This window comes from Fistularia commersonii, chromosome 8, assembly GCF_037954325.1.
Source record: "Fistularia commersonii isolate RoL2024-O1a breed Wild chromosome 8, RoL_Fcom_v1.0, whole genome shotgun sequence".
Classification (NCBI taxonomy): Eukaryota; Metazoa; Chordata; class Actinopteri; order Syngnathiformes; family Fistulariidae; genus Fistularia; species Fistularia commersonii.
In genome coordinates this window covers 18,934,057-18,950,606 of record NC_141291.1, presented here as the reverse complement: position 1 = coordinate 18,950,606, position 16,550 = coordinate 18,934,057, and the positions used below count along the sequence as shown (strand labels likewise).

Below are 16,550 nucleotides of genomic sequence, written 5' to 3'. Positions count from 1 at the left end.
CCGTGGATGTCACTCTTGCCTTATGACACTTTTCTGCGAAATGTGTTTCTTGGTTAATGCCTCTTAAAATAGCATCTGCACACTGGGTCATAACAATGATAGCTCGCTGGAGGAAAAGCATGCCCTTGGGATCCAAAGTAAGAGTCATTTGATTTTTTTATTTATTCATTTTTCGGAGATATTGTTCATGGTTTTTTTTCAAACAGGAAGAATTGGACTGTATAGCCATAACTTGATTCAATGCCTCAATACATTGATTTATTTTAAAGCCTTTGAATAACAATGTGACACCATAGACTGGCAGTTTGAAATGTTTTAACTGTATTTACATCCCCCCCCTCAAATAGAAACAAATACTACCAATAAAATGAAATAGCATCTTTCTTTTGATGAATGCAAGCAGCCATCCATGTGAATATCCCTGCAATGAAATGCACCACAGAACCCCGCGACATAGTTCTGACTATGCTTTGTTTATAAAAACATAATAGTTCAGAATCCGTGAGACGGTTAGATATAACATGTGTGGGCTTTCTTACCAGTACCCAGGAAAACTGCGGAACTGTCTGTCTATTGCATTCAGCACCTTAATTTCTGATATCACATTTGGTTATTTTGTTATATTATTACATCTGATCTATCCTATGGTTAAAAATCATTAAATCTAGAAACTGTAAAAAAAAAAAAGCACGCATAAACACTCCATACACAACATGGATGGGATGCATTAGAAAACTTATTCCACTCTTTTGTAATGAGTGTGTTGACTAACTGAATTATACAGTATTTACCGCTGCAAATTTTCATTGAGTTGCAGCAGTTTCTTTTTTCTGTCATCATGCAAACAATGTTTAGAAGCGGCATTTTACAGGATTCATTCCTGCTTTGTATTTGCTCCTGAAACGTGGCATCTTTCAGCCTCTATTAGTGCATCGATATCAGGCAGTTTCAGAATGTCATATACAGAACTGTCTCAGAAAATTAGAATAGTGTGATAAAGTTCTTCATCTTCTGTAATGCAATTAAAAAAACAAAAAATACTTTTTCATGATATTCTTATATTTTGAGATAGGATTTTTGAGTTTTCTTAAGATGTAAGCCATAATTAGCAATTTTAAAATAATAAAAGGCTTGCAATATTTCAGTTGATTTGTAATGAATCCAGAATGTATGAAATCTTTTGTTTTTGTAATTGCATTACAGAACATAAAGAACTTTATCACAATATTCTAATTTTCTGGGACAGTCCTGTAAGTGAGCTTTGTTTTCTTCATGTTCACGACTGAGAAAACTTGCTCACAATTGTGGGTCGTCCCAAACATACGCAACACTTTTGCAGCCAGTGCTGTTAATTTAGGATAATCTGACGGGAGATACTGATAAAGTGCTTCCAAACCCACGTCGGCAAATCCGATCTTCAATTCTACACGGCGCTGCAAATCAATTATTTCAAGTTGCGTGTCGGAGGGCACATCGGGAGCTTTGACTGTGAATGGTGACTGAAAAAACTGTCTGGAGTTGACTAAAGACCTGAAATCTTCTCTCAAACTCCCACACCAGCCCCGCAATCTTGTCTTTGTATGTCTCATTTCAGCATTGACGCGCATCCGCCTCTCAGTGTCACCACTTGCAAGCTGTTTCTCCCAGAAAGTGATCTGCACGTATGCACGTGACAGGTTTTTTTGTAACATTTTGTTCAGGTTATTCTAATGCTCTGTAATATCATCCGTAAATGCAAGTTCCCGTACCCATTGTGTGCATTGCAATCCCTTTTTTCTCCATGAGCTGTTCGATTTGTATTGGAAAAAGTGCTTTAACGCAGCACCTCGGCTTAATGCTTTAGTGTGGTGCGGAACACCATGGGTAACATTACCGTCACTGAGAAGACAGTAAAACTGAAGGTGATTCTTCTGGCTCAGATGAAATTAACCTCCATGACGTGATCCACAGTTTCTCCTGATGCAAAACAATCCAGTGACATGCCCAAAAACAACCCCCTCCATTTGCGAATGTTGCCCCAACGACCGCCTCCTTCCCGGTCATTGAAGGCGCCTCATCTGTACTTTCATCCGTCCATTGTTCTGAAATTCTGTCTGCCACGGTATTCCTCGTCAGGCTAATGTTGGCAAAAACTTGTCGTTTCTCAGGATGCACCATTTCTGCAGATGGCAATGCTATTTTGTGAGCAATTGGGTATGCGGCTTTCTCGACAGCATCCCTGCTGGCTCCGGGTGAAAACAGATTGTTTCCTAAAACCCACCAATATGTTGCCCGTCTTCTCAGTTCTCCGTGCATATTGTTCTATTTTTTGCCATGGCGATTCTCATAGTGGCACCAAAGATTATATTCCTTGAGCACCGAAACTTGCTGCATCCACACCAAGCATACAGGTGCTACATAAGAAGTGGCCCTACACTCAATGTCCACTTTTCCCTTTTTTGACAATGACATCTTGCTTTTGAGGGTGTCTAGCCGGTCCATTTCTAATAATAAGACAAAATGCTATTTACAGACCGCATTGCTTTAAGTTGAGTCACATTGTGTCATCTCGCTAACGCTAATTAAAACACTGCACCCAAACACTGCACTGCACCCTAGCAGATGTTATAGGAATTGCATTTTTATTTAAAAAGTCGTTCCTGATTTTGATGTATTTTTGCAAATTGTAGATTTATTCCACGGGCTGGATTGGACCCCCTTGCGGGCCCCTACTGGCCCTACTGTTTGCCGCACGGTGGTAGCCAGTCGATCACAGGGCCAAATTTTGCGACAAACAATTATTCACTCTCGTTCACACGTCTGGCCAATTCAGGGTCTCCACTGAACCCACCGCACGTTTTTGGATTGTGGGAGGAAAACGGAAAGCCAAGACGAAACCCACACAGGAATGGGGGAGAACATGCAATCGTTTTGCCGCTAACCACTGCGCCACCGTGTCGAAAAACAAAAGCTTAAATGCAAAATCTGTGACATATGAGAGCTGATGTTATTTCTAAATGGATCAATTTCATGTTTTTTAAGGGAACAAAACCGTTTTTACCAACTAATCGCGATCACATTTAACTGATGCTTCAAATACAAACAGTTGTGAGACAAAAGAAAACAAAATGAGACATAATGTCCAATACAATACAAACACGTCACAAAGCGAGGTTGCAGAGTTTGGGTCTCCAGCTGCTGTGATTTTGCCCACAGATATTTACCCCCGTCACACAAACGGCGTGGAGTCCCAACCTCGGACTGAAATATCACAGCGAGAAGCATTCGGCGCAGCAAGGAGAGACAGTCATTCAAAGTTTTCACCTCCTGTCCTGTTCAGCTCCATTAATCAGAGCTGAACAGGACGACGTATGAATTGGAATAAATGTGCACATTTTGGATGGAGATCAGAAAGTACAAGAGTAAAAGTTGACCTGGATAGCATTCATGAAAATTCTTCCTCTCCTCTGACATCAGGACAAAATATTGTTTTGTGGCCAGAAGTGCAGGGATAAGGAGGAATCAATGAATTGCATTATGCAGTGGATCTAAGGAGTTTCTCTGTAGAACAAGAAAAACACAAGGCGATGTATAATGTGAGGGCTATAATTCTTAGTATAATGTCACATTAGTTTTTTTTTGTCAACGTTCTCATGTTGAATTCACATGAATTGCTTTGCAGCACTTTGGTGAGCTTTGATTCCTCAGCCTGAAGTCAGTGTGGAAATTTAAATGTATTGAAAATGTTTGAATTTGAATCATGTCTGATGCTGGGCCGTCACACCAAAAGAAGTGCATGGTAAAGTTTTTCCATCTTGGGTTGGATGCGTCATCAAATTCTGCCTCCATTAACTCCTTATCTATTTAAGTCCACTCTGGTGTATTTTGACTTGCCAACTGACGGTATCTGTTTGATATATCTATGTGTGGCTGTTTTACTTCCTGGATTTGTTTCCGTTTCCTGGCTGGTTTTTTTCCACACCTGGGTTGTGTTAGCCTCCAGTCACTGTATTTTTAGCTTTTCACTTCCATCTCATTGCCGAGTTTCCTGTGTGAATTTCTCTTGTCTCTTGTCTCCTGGAGGTGCCCATCCAGTTATTTTAGTGACGTCATCCTATGATTGGGTTATCTCTGTCAGCAACACGTGCTCCTCGTCTAACCCGCAGTATGTTTTTATCAACTTCCTCACCCAGTCTAATGAACTCATATCCTCAATTGTTTGGAAATGTTTCCTGCAGAGATTGAACAAACAAGAACATTAATCAATGTGTCATTATCATGGGTTTTATATCATTACCCAAGACGATAAAATACTGAAAACAAAATTAAACCCGAAATAATTTCAATATGTCATTAAACTGGATCTGTATACCACTATCTCTTCGATCTATTTATTCATGGATTTTTTTTTGTCTTGATATATTTTGTCTTCTGCCTGTCTATTTATATTTATACTCATATTCATATTCGTATTTATTTCCTGTTTTTTTTTTTTTTTGACATTATTAACTGTTACGCTGCTGTGACAACAGAATTTCTCCTGTGGGGATCAATAAAGTTTATCTTATCTTATCTTATCTTATCTTATCTTATCTTATCTTATCTTATCTTATCTTATCTTATCTTATCTTATCTTATCTTATCTTATCTTATTTTGACAATAAATTGGAAATAATTTGGGGTACGTAGCATTTAGCACTTCGGTCTCACAGCAAGAGGGTTCCTGTTTGGATTCTTTATGCTGAGGATAAGTGATATATACGATATACAACCGGAGAATATCATACAATGTCTTACCATGTAATGTATTATACATTAGTAGATATTTTTTGATATATTTATGAATTGCATTCATGCCTCAATGTCCTGGTTATTTATTCTTTTGTTTATCCTTATGTTTTTTCAATATCCTTGTGTTTTTCATTTGGCAAGCACTGTGTCCTGTAGACTTTCCAATCAATATTATTTTCCAAGATTTATTTGTCAATAGATGACATAGAATAATTTCTTTAACAATTCACAGTTAGCAACGACCTACCTCGTGCTCCAAAATATGAGGCAGTGATTGTGAATCAGTGCGTTCCAATTTTGTATTTGTAATCATCCATCCGGCTGCTGCATTTTGCAGAAAATTCTTCTTCCTCAATATTGCCAACTGATCGATGTCAGGAAGCCCATGCCTCCAATTTCACTTGGAAGCTGCAGATTTTTGCATGCCACTCCCTTTAAACCTAGCATCAGAAGTATAATCCGGCTGAGACAAAGGAGGCATTGGGGTAAGAAAGACAGTTTTCATTTGATTGTCTTTCTTACTGCATGAACTAATCAGTGGCAAAGAAGCTTTCCTATTTAGATCCTGACATGACTCATTTATTCTCTGTAGAACCCCACTTTTATATGGGATTAATATTTGTGGCAAAATGGAAGCTTCAAGCTTGCGCTTAAAATCTTAAAATGTTCATCACACGTCTCGTATCGGGTATCCTTTACGTTCTTTCCTTATTTTTTTAGCAGTTTGTCAAAAAATGGGCTAATCACCGCCTTTAGGGTAAGCTTTTACTTCACAGCTACTTCAAGATAAATCAACTTTTGCAGGGAAACCATCCTGCAAGCACTAAAGTGATCTGATTTTGAGGAAATTTACAATCCTGCTATGTCAGCTAAGTGCAGAATTATGGCCCGATCTACGAACAAATCATACTCTTAGGGTGTCTATGTGCCCCAAAATTAATAGATTATGGTAGTGTGCCATTTGTTAAAGAGCGGGAAAGGAACAGCCATACATTTAATAATTTGTCTCAAATTGAGCTTGAAAAAAACAGACTCGGGGAAGCATAACACGGATCCTCGAGAGATCTTGAGTGAATAATAGACCGGTACTTGTTTTCCTATCTGAAGCGAGGACAGGAACATCGCTTTGGGATCTGGTTTACTTTCTTTTTACTCATCTTGATCCTAAATGGTATCGTAAGAGGAACAGATATGGTTTCTAAACAGCAAGGATAAGATCTGCCAATTAGTACATTTACTGTCGCCCGGCTCCAGGTGCATGATCGCAGGGCCGAGGAAACAAGCATGTGGTCTCCACATGGCAGAGCTGTTCCTAATCTTTTGGACAAAGTCTTTAGAGGGCGTATCCAAGCTAAAAAGAATGTGTTTCATTTACTCTGCTGCTGACGCATACTTTTGTTACCCCGATGACGTCGAGAACAACAGCAGCAACTGCAAAACCATATGAACGCCTTTTAAAAGGAGACTATATACCTGTCGAGGTGTTTTTTTACACCAGTTCAGCTAAACCCGTTCTGTGACTCACCGTACGTCTGTGGCAGATTATTACATGCTGTCACTCAGATTCACAGAAAAAGCAAAATTGTGCTGAAGAGAACATTTTGTGTAAGTCTTGTTATCTTCCTGCACAACACAACATGCATTAATTCCAAATGCAAAAGCGATATTTAGGGCACAGGTTATCGTGATAACAAGAGGTCAACGCGCGCAGTTGCAAAGGTCAAAGAAATTAAGTGCCGCGTTTATCGATATCGGTGTGAGCCGAGACAAAACTCTGTGGATTCGTCCTCTGCGTATGTACAACAAAATTAGATTTACCGTAATCTTTCTGATAGATAATAATTAAAAAAACGTCATGGAAAACATTATACAATCGCCTGTGGCTTCCAACATAAAGGGAAGAAATTGCGGCCAAATATTACCAGAGTAATCACACAAGAGAACACTGTGGTGATGATGGCTTCATGTTGTGCAGGTGCAGATTAATGACACATGTGTGCACGTGGTTTCACTTACTGCCAAAATTAAGAACAGATATGAAGTATTACAATGTTTGCTTTAGATTGTGGGGAATATACAACGCTGTGATGTCTAGGAATGCGGACCCGGTTTATAATAATTAAAACAAGAAATCATATTGTTTTCCTTGTGAATGATATAATAACGATGAGGATGCCAGAGAGCCACTTTTCAGCTATGGGTAAGTGCGGTATATAAAAACCTTCCGTAACGTCTGAGTCAATTCCTTTTAACGGTTTTAACCCTTGGTGCATGCGCAAGCTCTGCCAAGCACTGTACTAGAACTGAGACTCAGCACAGAGGCGGCAGTAACCAGTGGAGGTCGACTCACTGTACATGTGCAGAAACTGTATAGGACTCAGTTTTCGTTGTACGTGACAAAATAATCCATGTGCATCAGCTTGTTCGCAAGCGAGAACTGTGTTCGCGGCATCAAATAATCATGTCATAATTTTGCATAACTTTGCTCTTGTGAGGATCTTAGCCCAGAAAAAGATTTGTAATTGGAATTGTACAGTGATTACGTGCCAAGTGTCACTGTAAATGCCAAAAAGAGGGAAATAGCACTGATGACACGCTACATGATCTTTCAGATTTAACAAGAAAATTAGAAAGCAGTTGGATCCGGAACGTCAGTTTGCTTTACTTTGTTGTCTTCATATACGTCCCTTCTTCTCTGTCTTTTCCTTTTGTCTGCCCCCTTCAAGAATCACCACAGTGACTCATCTGCCTAAGTCTCAGCCTTTCCTCTGCATTCTCTTCTCCCACATCAACAAACTTCATGTCCCCTTTCACTCCATCCAGGCATCTACTCTTTAGTCTTCCTCTAGGCATTGGGCTGGTATTCCAACCTCAGAATCCTTCCCCAATATGTCCACTATCTGTCCTCTGCACATGTCCAAACAATCTCAAAACATCTAACATGTTCTAGGGGAAATGGTAGCAAAGGCTTGGTCCCTCCCTCACCTTTGTTCTTTTCCTTTCTGGAGCATACCTCCACCTCCAACCACTCCCCACTCTCGCTACTGATCACACCGTAATTTGCAAACATTATGGTCCATGGAGGTTCCTGTCTAACCTCATCTGCCAGCCTGTCCATCACCACTGCAAATAAGAAGGGGCTCAGAGCTGATCCCTGATGGAGTCCCACCTTGAACCTTTGTTACATCTACAGCACACCTCACCACTGTCTCACAGCGAGCATACATGTCCTGCGCCAGTCTAACATACTTCCCTGCCCCTCCAGACTTCCCTCCGTTGCTTCTTCAACTCACAGCAGCCCGATTTCCTGCAGAACCCTGTGGTGGTTATTGCTAACCCGGGCCTTGACTGAGTCTGCTAAAACACAATGGTTACATCTATTCTTCCATCTAAAAAATCTACAATAAATATCCCCACTGTCCATAAATGATAACGCCTTTTTGGGGAGAATGTAACAAGGTTGATGCAATAAATGTTGTTTTCACTATACTAAAGGGATCTGTCTCCAAATTCTTCTCTGATACCCTCTCGATTATTTTAGTGCGATCCTGTAGCCAGATGGCAACATTTAGAAACATAGAAGACCTCCTTAAAAATGATTCACACTTTTATTTCACTTTGGCTCCACCGTATCTGACCCTTTACTTTTGGATTTATCCACTGCATCATGCAAAGATGAGAACACTTTGCAGGACTAGTATTATAATCATCACTGCTTCTCACTTTTCTCTCAGTGGTCAAAATGCAAAGACAAAAACAAGATGTCAGTCAGCATCCATCGTGTATTTCACTTGTAATAATTCTTCACACGTGTACCTGCCAAAGAAACAAACCCCAAAGGCTCCATTCAGTATCGTAGAGTTGGCTCTTGGTCATGCTGCATCTCAAGCAGTATGGTTTCAGCAAACTCTGCAACACTATAACGATTTTTAACCATACAATTTAGCGCACCAAAAACAGAAAGAAAAGAAACTTTTGCAAATGAATTAAAGAGCAGTGAAATTCAACAGGAATAGTGTTTGCGTGACGAAATAGTAAGATGGGTTTGTCCCAAATTTTTCACAGATGTTTGCCAATTGTTCAATATGCTGTGAGCCTTTATCAAGTGAGAAAAATTAAATATTAAAGTCATTTCCTTTTTTTAATCACCCATAACAATAATTTGGAAGGCATTGAAAAGGCCTCCGCCAATGCTCGGAGCCCATTCTTCCATCTTATTTATTTTCATGATAGTAAATGTATATTCATACATCTTGAAATGTCTGTCAAACAAGTTTGTATTGCAATAACCGGTCGATTGTTTTACTGATCCCCTGTGGTAAATGTGAGATATAGACAACATTATGCTGGCCCATTTGTCAGGCTGAGGTCTGGCAAGTAGGTTGTCCAGATTTTGATTGATGATCTTTAGACAGTGAAATGACTGGCTGAGTGAATTCATCTTTCTTCTTCTCCTTTCGGCTATTCCCTTCAGGGGTCTCCACAGCGAATCATCCTTCTCCAACCCTACTCTCTGTATCCTTCTCTCTCACTACAACTACCTTCATATCCTCTCTCAGTGTGTCCATAAATCTTCTTTTCGGTCTTCCACGAGACCTCCTGCCTGGCAGCTCCAATTCCAGCATCCGTCTACCAATATATTCACTATCCCTGTATTCTATCCCAATATATTCACTATCCGCTGTACATGACCAAACCACCTCAGTCTGGCTTCTCTGACCTTCCCTCCAAACATCTAACATGTGCTGTTCCTCTGATAGACTCATTCCTGATCCTTAAAAAACACATGTTATCTGTACATATCAGGCTCATCTGACATTTGCTTTGAAAATGAAGCCAGCTTGGTTTTGAAGGCGCTGACGTTTGCTTGCATTTCATCCATGTTCCGGTTTTTCCCTTGTAGCTTCACATCCAGCTCATTCATGTGTGTCAGTGTGTCAGCAGTAATGGCTAAATCACAAAGCCTATCTGTGTCATTCAGGTCAGGAAAATTCTAAAGTGTTCTCAAGTAGCTTCCAAAATGAAATAATCTCCTTCTATCACATAGTACACCTGACACTTTTCTCCACCCATTCCAACCTGCTTGAACCCGTCTCTTCACCTCTTTTCCACACTCTCTGTTGCTCTGAGCTGTTTATTCCAAGTACCTGAAATCCTCCAACGTCTTGATCTCTACACCCTGTAGCCTCACGAGTTCCACCCGGGTTCCTCTCATTCATTCACACACATACACTCTGTCCTGCTGCGACTAACCTCCATTCCTCTCCTTTCCAGCGTGTATCTCCACCTCCACCTGAGATTTTCCTCACTCTGTTCCCTGCTCTCACTACAGATCACAGTGTCATCCGCAAACATCATGGTCCATGGAGATTCCTGTCGAACCTCATCTGTCAGCCTGTCCATCACCACTGCAAACAAGAAGGGGCTCAGAGCTGATCCCTGATGGAGTCCTTTGTTGAACTTCTCTGTTACACCAACAGCACACCTCACCACTGTCTCACAGCAAGCATACATGTCCTGCACCAGTCTAACATACTTCTCTGCCACTCCAGACTTCCTCAAATGATACCAGAGTTCCTCTCTTGGCACCCTGTCATATGCTTTTTCTAGGTCTACAAAAACACGATGAATATTTTTGTACAGTCTCAGGTCATATACACTGGTTTATTTATTGTACTGAAGGGCTTGGGATAATTGTTTCTATTTTCAAAAAGAATATTAATGGCGTGTGCGTGATTTACCATGCTTGTGTAGAATTCTCAAGAAGAGCGAGGGATTAACCTCTCCCTTTTGCCAGACCCACCATCACGGACCTCTTCTGAGGAGTGTGCTGACAGAGCACATTCCCAGCCTGATTTGTTCACCCAAGTACAACAACCGCTGGATGATTAAGGAAAAAAAAAGAATCACTTCCAAATGACTACTTATAATATATTATTGTGTTGATTGCTGCGTATTTATTTAAAGATGTATCAATTCATCTGGCAATTCATTTCAAAATGTAATTCTGACTGCTGAATAAATCAAACAACACTGCAAGGACTACATGGAGTGCTCAACAGATGTCTTCATGACTAATGCGTTTCCAGAGCAATGATTTAACATTGTCAAGTACCCATGTATTGTATCAAGACCAATAAATCATCTACTGTATATATAGTAGTTGCTTTATATCTAAGTAACATTATTTGTCAATGTCTCATAATGATTACTTCATCTATGTCCTCTAATGATCCAATGCAGATTACTGGGTACCCGCGTAATGAATACTTTCTACTCAGGGAATAAGATGTCCACAAAGTTCTCCTTTCAGATTGTATCAAGGAATATTGTTTACTGAGTGGTCAGAGCATTGATAAACCAACTTTTGGGTTCCGGTGTGTTATGATGACAAACCCAACACGCAAAGTTGAACGTTAAGCTAAATTCCTCCCAATCTATCATGTTCTGTCAAGAGCCGTTGACATCATATATTTCAATTGGCTCCGGAGTTACTTGTACATAACACTTCAGTCCATTTTATATGTATTTGCACACCACGAGTACTTTTTGCAAAGGACTCAAAGGTTTGATCTGTTTCTCTGTGACATTTAACTATATTTTGATTAGTCTCCTTAGGTCAAGAACGTCACAAAGGAAGGGGGCCCTTATTCTCCGAGAGGGAGTGAGCTCTCTTAAGCATTTGGCCAATAATTCGATCCACCCCTAGAGAAATTCAAACATACACCTCAATATGTGCACAGCTTTTAATAATCACATAATTTGTTTCAAATTACACAGTATCAGTGAAAAAAGCATCTCTCCAGAAGAGCAAGCATTCTTGTTTGTGGCTTTTTTTTCATGTTGCTATGATCTGAAAATATCCACCGTATGCTTTTCCATTATTTGGACCCGGTTTTAGAAATCATGCTTAAAGATACCGTTTGCACTTTGGCAAAACTGGGAAATAAACTGCTTCCACTGTCTTTTAAGAAAAAATGGGTAAAACTGAAAGTATTCAGATGAAGCAATGGCATCCTGCTGGCGGTGGATCCATCTGAGAGGTGAATTGGATGTCTGAATCATAGTAACTTGATGAAGTGTTAACATGAATGACCTAATGCATTTATTGTTTTTTAACACTTCATCTGCACTTGCCTGTGAAATTTAAGGGCTCCAAAAAGCCAAGTGGACGTCTTAAGACTGTGGGAGGAAACTGGAGATCACGGAGGAGGAAATCCATGCAGACACTCCACACCGAGTGGAACCAGGACCTTGAAAAGGTGCAATATTGAGAAAATATTTGGATCCTACACAACACCGCACAAGTAGATAACAACTCCAATATCTGGTTTCATATTCTTTTGCATATTCTAGAGAAGTCAAGTCAGATTTTTATTCATAGAGGGCTAGTTCCCAACACGGTTGTCTCATAACACTTTCCATGGAGAGCGAGTCAGGGCGACACTCTTGGAAACGACTTACAGAAATCCAACATCAGCCCAAAAGCAAGCACTGGGAGATAGAGGAAAACCTGGACAGGTCCCAGCTCAACGTGGGCGCCCCTCTGTCTGGACCAGTTAGGGCAAAAAAAAGAGTGAGAGAACGACAGTGATAGACAGCAAGAGTGTTATGGACACAGTGGGGATTTGATGATTGAGAGGGAAAGTGTCATGGTTTGGCACACGGTAGGCCGAGCGTACAACTGCTGCGGATTGCCATGCCATTGGGAGCGCGCGGCTAGTCCTGCTTCTCGGCAAACAGCGAGGGCTTAAAAGCCAGAGTTTTGAGCCACATCGGTTGCCAGGTCATTCGCCAAATTCCCTCGATTGCCCCATTTGCTCCTTTCCCTCAATGTAAATGTGATCCCGTGCACCTTGCCGGGCCGCCACCTACCTCATTGGTGGATGCTAACGCCTTCCGCCTAGTCAACTGCTCCTGACTGGGCTTCCTGTTCCTGCCCAGCGTTCCTCCGCCGGTTCCTGGCCATCATCAGTGTATGCTACCTCCTCTTGCCTGGCCACCCATCCTTTCGACTGGCCACCCGCCAGGGCCTCTCTCCCTCGCTGGTGTATGTTAGCACCTTCCGCCTAGTTGCCTGCTCCTGCCCCGCAACCCCTCCCACGCCCCCACCCCCAGCTTGATCTGCCTGCTCCTACCCTGCGTGGACTGCCTGCTCTGCCTTGCATGTTTACCACTACCCTGTATACCTATATCCGTCCTTTGCCCCCGAACCTGGTCTGCCTGTATCTGCCCTGCGTCACCCAACCCGCTCTGTGTGTACCTGTGCATTGGTGTAAGTAAACTCACTTTCTCGAACCCAGTCTGTCTTGGTGCGGATTCCCGTATCTGTGTGTGGGTCCTACTTCCAAAGTTCATAACAGATAGGCACAAATAATCTATCATTACAGAGAAGCCAGACTGAGATGGTTGGGTCATGTACAGCGGATAGTGAATATATTGGGATAGGATACAGGGATAGTGAATATATCGGTGGACGGATGCTGGAATTGGAGCTGCCAAGCAGGAGGTCTCGTGGAAGACCGAAGAGAAGATTTATGGAGGTAGTGAGAGAGGATATGAAGGTAGTTGGTGTGAGAGAGGAGGATCCAGAGAATAGGGTTAGATGGAGAGGGTTGATTCACTGTGGCGACCCCTGAAGGGAAAAGCCCAAAGGAAAAGAAGAAGACTAGTACCAGAAGCACTGACAGCTACCTGTTCATAGCTGAGATGACAGTAAATAGTTTTAACAAATATAAAAGTAACAAAGGAGGATCCCTGATGAGACCACTGCAGTAGCTCAAACCACTCCTCATGGGACCCTGAGAGAAGCCCAATAGCATGTTGATTTTAAAACCAAGCCAATCGCAGATCCGCACGCTAAAGACGTGTAGAAGTAAATACGTATGAGTTTCAATGTGGACGGAGATTGTTTTTTTAATAGTGCCAAAGAATTGTTTGTGGATGTAGACAGAATTACTTATTAAATTCCAGTTAAACAAGCAAACCTGTCAGGGTGGATATGGCCTCTGATTCAAGATGTGATTAAGATATTGGGCCTGATATAATCAAGGCCTGTGGCCTTGCCGACATCTCCCCAACTGGCAGGTCATTGCAGTCATGCGGGCTACGCTGGCCACCCGTACGGTGCTGAGGGCTGGGGATTTCTGATCGCAGTGTTGTGCTTGGTAAGGGAACGAGTCTGGGAATATGTCCGATCTCACATTCTTGATGCAGCTTTATTCTCAACCGCATATCATTTATTTTGTTTACAGCCCTCAACCACGTACATCCAACGGTTTCAAACCCCTTAGGCAATCAATTCTGTAAATAAATCTGTGTCATTTGAACAGTTTTGAACTGCGTTTAGCATAGAATGCAGAACCCCTTGCGGCGCATGAATCATTCGATAGGACATCGATGATCTCCCCTTCTGCTCTGTTGCACAGGTTACGGGACTCTGCAACATCCTTTGCACCTGCACTGCACTTCATCTTGAAAGCTGCATGTTACCCAAATGCTCATTTGAAATTGTTTGAAATCAAACAATCAACAAAAACAAACAGACAAAAACACTTCAGCGTGTCAGTGCTAATTTTTAGTAGGAGTTACTTTACTTATGTTCTGTTATGTTGTATTAGGTGTCAATCTTTTGACAACTAATACACTTAATCTTTTTTCCCCTTTTGGGGATTAATGCATTTAATCTAGTCCAGTTGTTTGTCCACCATGGATAATGAAATAATCTGCTTTTTGCAGATGATGTGGTTTTGTTGGCCTCACCAGAGACGATGTCTCCAGGCTGGCCTGAGAACGGCTCGGGGTCCCCCCAGAGGAGCTGGACCATTTGGCCGGGGAGAGGGAGGTCTGCTCCGGCTGCTGCCCCCGCGAACCAACTCCCGATAAGCAGCAGAAGATGGATGGATGGATAATGAAATACAAGTATTACTGATATTGTTGGCTTTGCTTTCAGTGGCTGTGCAAAAGCAACCACTTGACACTGGTAAGACATTGAGGCCTTCACAGATTCGAGGCCTCAAAGCAGATAAATGACAGATTAACGCCTTCTTTTCACAGTAGAACAGGTAATCCTTTTAGAATGATTAATGGATGACGCTAGCCCAAGTTGACCTGAAAAAGCATCAGGTCACAACCAGATTCCAAGGCGTGTGATCACAGACCGCAATCCAGACACCCTTGTAGACATTGTTACCGTCTCACACCGGCAGGTGTCTTCCCCCTCAGAGCTCAAGAAGAGGACAAGTTTAGGTAGTCTCTGGTGTTAGCTCTTCTCACGTCACTGATGATGCCAAAAATCGACAATAAATAAATACCTGATAACCCTCCCTGCTGTGTACAATGTAACTAGATTTTGATAGCTCAACGGCTGCAGATACTAGAACCTCCCTGTCTTGATAGCAACTCCTCTGACACCCCTAACTTCTGTGATGATCCGATTGCTTTTTTAACACTGCTCAGATGAAAGATCTTAGAGAGAGAGGAGTGGTAAAAACATATTGTGCTGTTTCTGAAAGGCGATCTGCCTCTCACCGGAGGACAGTGAAAGATTCCTGGAAAACTTGGGCTTATCATCTGCCTATATTCAAGGCAGGGAAGAGAATTATATATCTTGGAGTGCCGATGTCTCAAAGAAGCCAGTAAGGAACACACTTAAATGACCTCTGAAATGCTCTTAATGAATATCTGACATAGACCCATGTATGTACATTGCGTGTACAGAATCTTTCTCTTGCCGTGTTGAGCGATGTGTTTTATTGCATATCTGCCCTGGTAAGTTGAACCATGACTAATGCCACCTCGTTCAGTTGTACATACAGAATATATGTGGACAAATAAAAGTATATTGACTTCAAATTTCTGGCAGTGCTTGTCATGACTGAGGTAGCATACCTGAAAATCCCCCCAAAGTTTCCTGTTTATTGTGAAAGACTTTGGCCGACATGGGAAAGATCAGCAGGTGGTCCCCCGCTGAGCATGTCTTGCATACTGGCTCGGTCCAAGCCGCTCCCCCGCTGCTGATCTTTGAAGTAAAAGCCAACGCTCTGCCCTCACACACATTGCTGCTGCTGTTGCTCCGCTTCTCTTGCCCCTGTCGGCTGTAAACCTTAAGACTGACACACTCCTGTGTCTAAACAGTGCCGTACGGGTGGCTGCATTTCAGTTCCCTGTGCAACCTGTGGTGCGGCTTGACATGCAGCTCCCTGTGAATATGAGGCCACGTTGTGGTCATGAAAACCGCAACGTCTGCGTCCGCTGTTCTCTATGACATCTAAACAAGCACTGATTTCTACTCTGCTTCAGATTTCTGCACAGAATTGTTTTCAATGCTCAACATTTTCCACTCTCATCAGTTCAACAACTCTGCCTTTTTCGGACACAGATGTCAAATAAGAATGCGTAGTATCTCGACATAGCGGCGAAATGGCTCGCTGCAGGCTAAAGTTCCCGCTGTGAAATTACGGCGGGACAAATAACATGGAACATCAAGTACCAAAACCACCCTTCAGTCTAATCTCTTTTAGCTGTACTTTCTCAGTTGGTTGCGAGGATTGTTGTCGCTGAGATGAACGAGGCAGGAGGTGTGTAGCTTCCTTAAATGGAAAATTATCGTCCCAATAAGTCACTCCTCAAGAGACAGCGTGCTTCTTTTTGAGAGTTCGCAATAGCAAACAAGAGCCTCTACTGTTGATGCAAGGGTGAGAAATGAGGAAACATTTTATTGTACATGGAACTAGGTGGAAAAGGTTATAGCATTTCTTTTAATGTCTATGTCATGGCAA

The 16,550-nt window shown here is 41.9% G+C and overlaps 1 long non-coding RNA gene across 1 annotated transcript; it reads left to right on the top strand.

Annotated features, from left to right (window-relative positions):
- Positions 1-122: 122 nt before the first annotated feature.
- Positions 123-14,669, top strand: LOC147232196 (uncharacterized). Its single transcript, XR_015106465.1, has 3 exons — positions 123-137; positions 11,922-12,032; positions 14,509-14,669. It is a non-coding gene; the product is annotated as an uncharacterized LOC147232196 (long non-coding RNA).
- The last annotated feature ends 1,881 nt before the right edge of the window (positions 14,670-16,550 follow it).